Source organism: Dipodomys merriami, unplaced genomic scaffold, assembly GCF_024711535.1.
Source record: "Dipodomys merriami isolate MVZ:Mamm:240054 unplaced genomic scaffold, mDipMer1.0.p SCAF_1427, whole genome shotgun sequence".
NCBI classification, from domain to species: domain Eukaryota; kingdom Metazoa; phylum Chordata; class Mammalia; order Rodentia; family Heteromyidae; genus Dipodomys; species Dipodomys merriami.
This window is the reverse complement of record NW_027202746.1, coordinates 4,194-9,454: the sequence shown is the minus strand read 5'-3', so window position 1 is coordinate 9,454 and position 5,261 is coordinate 4,194. Positions and strand designations below refer to the sequence as shown.

Here is a 5,261-nt window from a genome sequence, read left to right as displayed (position 1 = left end):
CTGCATTAAATCGCACTCAGCATCCACTCCTCTTGTGTGTGAGTTGTCTGTTTGCCATCTCCCCACCTATTCCAGTTCCTCCCCTAGGTGTCCTCCGTCGTCCCGACAGAACCCCGTCCGCGGCAAAGGATTGCGCAGAGACCAGAGTTGAATCTCCAGAGTTGAAAAAAAAAGAAAAACATTGGAAAAAGCTATTTATTATTCTAAGTGTCCTCAATTTCAGACACTGGTAATGTTGAGTTATTGTTTGACATTAACCAATGAAGTGTGAAATTTAACAAAATGAAAGATAGTTCCTTGGGTGGAGTGGAAAATATTTCGGCAGTTATAGAAAATGAAACACAATTAGGAGTTAAATTGAGGATACATTCAAGAGCAGTAGCCGTGGCTTCAGAGGTGGGACAGAGCTAAATATGTTAGACATATGTTAAAAGGAGAACATGGGGCTTGGAATGTGGTTTAGTGGTACAGTGCTTGCCTAGCATGCATGTAGCCCTGGGTTCAATTACTCAGTACCACATAAAAAGAAAAAGCCAGAAGTTGCCCTGTGGCTCAGGTCAAAGGGTGCAAGACTTGTGCAAAAAAGAAGCTCAGTGACAGTGTGCAGGCCCTGAGTTCATGCTCCAGGACTGCCAAAAATTAAAAAGAGAGAACATGTCAATAATGAATGAGGGAGGGATCCAGAAACCAAATTCCTCACTGAATATTTTCTCTATTTCAATATCATTCCAGAGAGAAAAATTAGGCATAAAGATGGTCCAGAAAGAACATACCTCATGAAGTAATACAAGATTTAAAAAAAAAATATGGAACGCTTCACATATTTGCATGTCATCCTTGTGCAGGGACCATGCTAATATCTGTATTGTTCCAATTTTAGTATATGTGCTGCCAAAGCGAGCACTACAAAAAAATTTTTTTTTACTGCAACTGGCCTGTAGAGACAATCCATCAGACTTAATTGTGACTTGCAATAGCACAAGAGCTCATTGTAATAGCACAAGTGCTATCTGGATATTATGTATGGGTCCTGAGCATTGATAAGAGCCTAGGTGCTATTCCTATTTTTTTCCTCAAGAATATTACTCTATTACTTAAACCACAGCCCCATTTCTGACTTTTCTGGTGAGGAAATGGAGATAAGAGTGTCATGGACTTTTCCTGGCTCACCTGGCATAACATTGGGATAACATTGGGATAACACCTGGGATAATATTAATAATGTTATCCCAAAATCTCAGCATTCTGAAGAGCTAGAATTATAGTTATGAGCCATTAGTACACAGAGAAGTATTTCTTTTTCAGTGGAATGAATTAAGAATACAGATTCTTAAGGAAAATTCACCCTCAGTACTAAGTAAATCATCAAGAACAGTTCACGTGGATACACACACACACACACACACACACACACAAGCACACAAGCAGACACACAAACCCACATAAACGTCTCAGGAATCTGTATCTCTTTCCCTTAAAGAGTAGTATGGTCTAATGGGCAAACTGTGGTGTCAAAGTCATGTAATCCCAGATATCAAGAGGTAGAGGTATAGGAGTATGGGGTACTGAGGATGACTTGCGTGAAGTTAGCACAAGATCCTATATTAAAAGCAAACTGAAAAAGAAAGAAAAAGAGTTGGGTGCATGTAGGCACAAGTGGCAATTTATGTGCCTAGTAAGTTTAAGGCCCTCAGTTTAATCCTCACTTCCATGAAAAAGACAAAAAGAATAAAATCTCAGTCCATTTTGTCATTGTTTAAAATCAGTTAAGCTGTATACTTCATGAGGAATATAAGGTCTATTTCAAGCCTAATAGTAGTAGCTGGATAGTCTATATAGCATGGCAGCACATGGGACAAGGCCCTGTAGGTGCATCATATCACAGAGGATCTCAGCATCATGGTATGTGCTAGAATGACAGGGAGTAAGGGGCATAGGTTGCTTTTAACAACTCATAACAGTGATAATGTTAGTCCCTTGAGAGTTGATGAGATAATATTTATCCATTTATGACTGAAACATCTTTTAAAGGTTCTACTTCCTGACACTGCTACATTGAATAGTTAAACTTCAGTATGAGCTTTGATGGTGACAGACCATTAACAGGCTTCTGACAGAGGCAGGTGAGACCATTGGAAGCCAAGGACGTTAATACAACTAGGCACCTTGGACAACTGCTTCGATCTCATTGATTCTGATATTTCCTGTATTTGGCGCCATCTCACAGTCAAGATCCATCAAGACCATCTCTGTTCCATGTGCCAGTTTCAGTTATGCTGAGTGTTATATAAACCACTAGACAATAGGGAGAAATAGGATGGAGATAGGCACAAAAATGTAAGTTTGGCATTCTTCTTGGCCCTTAAATAACATTAAAAGATTTATGTAGGTAAGTCACGAGAAAGCTCTATGTCATTATAAAATACATATAGCCATATAATAACTACTCTATCACCCTGAAAGATACCTTGTAGAACAGCTTGTTTACACATAACACAGACACTCCTATGAACACAAAAGATGGAAAAAACAAACAAGTTCCGGTTTACAAAAGTAATTGTCAACCTCAGAGTCAAAGCAGACACCCTGAAAACAGTACTGGAAAGAATAGGAGAAACACTAGGTCTCCTTGGCACAGGTCAAAATTTCCTTAATAGAGACCAAGAAACACAACAAATCATAGAAAGGTTGCACAAATGGGATTTCATGAAACTGCAGAGCATGTGCATGGCAAAGGACATAACTAGCAAAATCCATAGAAAGCCCACCGATTAGGAGAAGATTAGCAATACAACAGACAAGGATCTCATATCTAAAATGTGCTTGGAACTCACAAAAATAAATCCTCCAACAACAAATCCTCAAAGAAACAAGTGCGCAATAAATAAGTGGGCTAAAGACTTAAAGAGAAACTTCTCTGAAGAGGAAAGAAGATGGCCAATAGACACATGAAGAAATGCTCAACATTTCTAGCTATAAAAGAAAAGCAAATCACCAAAATTACTCAAGCTGATTTAAAATTTGGCAAAGGAGCAGGGTATAAAAATAACCGTCAAAAATCAATGGCTTTTCTGTATGTCAATAATGAGAAAAGCGTGGTTGAAATCAGGAAAGCAACTCCATTCATAACAGCACCCCCAAAAAAATACCTAGGAATTAATTTAACCAAAGAAGGGAAGGACCTCTATAATGAAAACTTTAAAAACCTGAAAAGGAAAATCAAAACAGAACTTACAAAGTGGTAAAACCTCCCATGTTCCTGGATTGGAAAGATCAACATCGTGAAAATGGCAATACTTTCCAAGGGTTTCTACCTATTTAATGCAATACCTATCAATATTCCAACCCCTTTCTTCAACGAATTAAAAGAGGCTATCCAAAAATTCATATAGAACAATAAAAAACCCAGAATAGAAAAAAATATCCTTAACATAAAGAACAGTGATGAAGGAATATCAATACCAAATTTCAAACTCTACTACAAAGCCATCGTAATTAAAACAGCTTGGTACTGGCACAAGAACGGACATCAGGAACAATGGAATAGAGTTGAAAAGGCAGAAATGAATCTACAGACATATAGCTACCTAATCTTCGATAAGGGAGCTAAAAAAATAGAATGGAAGAAAGCCTCTTAAGTAAATTGTGCTGGCAAAATTGGTTAATCACTTGTAGAAAACTTAAGCTAGATCCTTATATATCAATCTGCAGCAGAATCAACTCCAAATGGATCAAAGCCCTCTGAGTCAAAGCAGACACTCTGATGGAATAGGATGGAATAGGAGAAACCCTAGGTCTCCTTGGCACAGGCCGAATTTTTTTTTAATGGAGACCCAGAAACACAACAAATCAAAGAAAGGTTGGACAAATGGGATTGCATGAAATTGCAGAGCTTCTACATGGCAAAGGACATAGTTAACAAGATCAATAGAAAGCCTATGGATTGGGAAAAGATCTTCACTAGCCATTAAACAGACAAGGGTCTCATATCTAAAATATCCCTGTAACTCAAAAAATTAAATCTCCCAACAACAAATCCTCAAAGAAACCACTTCTCCATAAATAAGTGGGCTAAAGACTCAAAAAGAAACTTCTCTGAAGAGAAAAGAAGGATGGCCAATATACACATGAAGAAATGCTCAACCTCCCTAGCCATAAAAGAAATGCAAATAAAAAGAACAGAAATACCATCTCACCACAGTTAGAATGGCTATAATCAAGAACTCTAATAACAACAGATGCTGGAGGGGATGTGGATAGAAGGAAAACTTACTGTATTGTTGTGGGAGTGTAAACGTGTTCAACCACTTTGGAAAGTTTATGCAGGTTCTCAGAAGACTCCACATAGAGCTGTCCTATGACCCAGAACTACCACTTTTGGGCATTTACCCAAATGTTCACAAACAAGATCATACTAATGCTACCAGCAAGACTATGTTTATTGCAGCATTATTTACCATAACTATGATACGGAACCAACCCAGATACCCTTCAGTTGATGAATGGATCAAGGAAACGTGGTATATATACACAATTCCATGCCTCCATAGAATTTCTTTGTCCCATTTGTTAGGAAATGGAAAGACTTGGAACAAATTATATTAAGTGAAATAAGCCATACCCAAAGAAACATAGATCCCATGGTTTCTCTTATTTGCAATAACTAGTATATGTCTGAGAAAAGCAGAAATTTTTAGACAAGTTGATGTTAGGCGAAATGAACCCCAAGATATTTTTTTTCTTTCTTGTGATAGTTTCCAACATATTTATAAATTGATTTCTTTGTTGCTTTGTATGTACCTCCCCCATGGTATAACTCCTGTTTTCACTGCATTTGATTCTGGTATCCTGCATCTTGTATATACATTTTTCTAATTTGGAGAGGGTAAGGGAAAACACAAAATGCTTAAATAGGGATACAGATTGACCTATGGTAAAAATGCAATGTACAAGACCCTACGTTGAAAACAAACATTAGAACTTCGGAGGTGGGGAGAATACTCATGGAAGTGGGAGAGAAGGAATGGTAGGGGAAAAACAAAGGAGGAGGCAACAATGCTTGATAGGAAATATACTTGATAGGAAATTACCTTACTCATTTAATTGTAACCCCTCTGCACAGTATTTTTTATAATAAAAGACATACAAAAATTAATTCAATGTATGATTATGGGCCAGTACTAGGATTTGAATTTATGGGCCTTCCACTTACTTTCACACTTCAAACTGGGATCTCTATTTGTCTTTATTTATTTATTTTT

General features: G+C 37.4%; 1 non-coding gene across 1 annotated transcript; it reads right to left on the bottom strand.

The window, feature by feature from the left end:
• Nucleotides 1-800: 800 nt before the first annotated feature.
• LOC138826456 (U6 spliceosomal RNA) lies at nucleotides 801-904 on the bottom strand. Its single transcript, XR_011371724.1, has one exon. It is a non-coding gene; the product is annotated as a U6 spliceosomal RNA (small nuclear RNA).
• Between the last annotated feature and the right edge of the window lie 4,357 nt (nucleotides 905-5,261).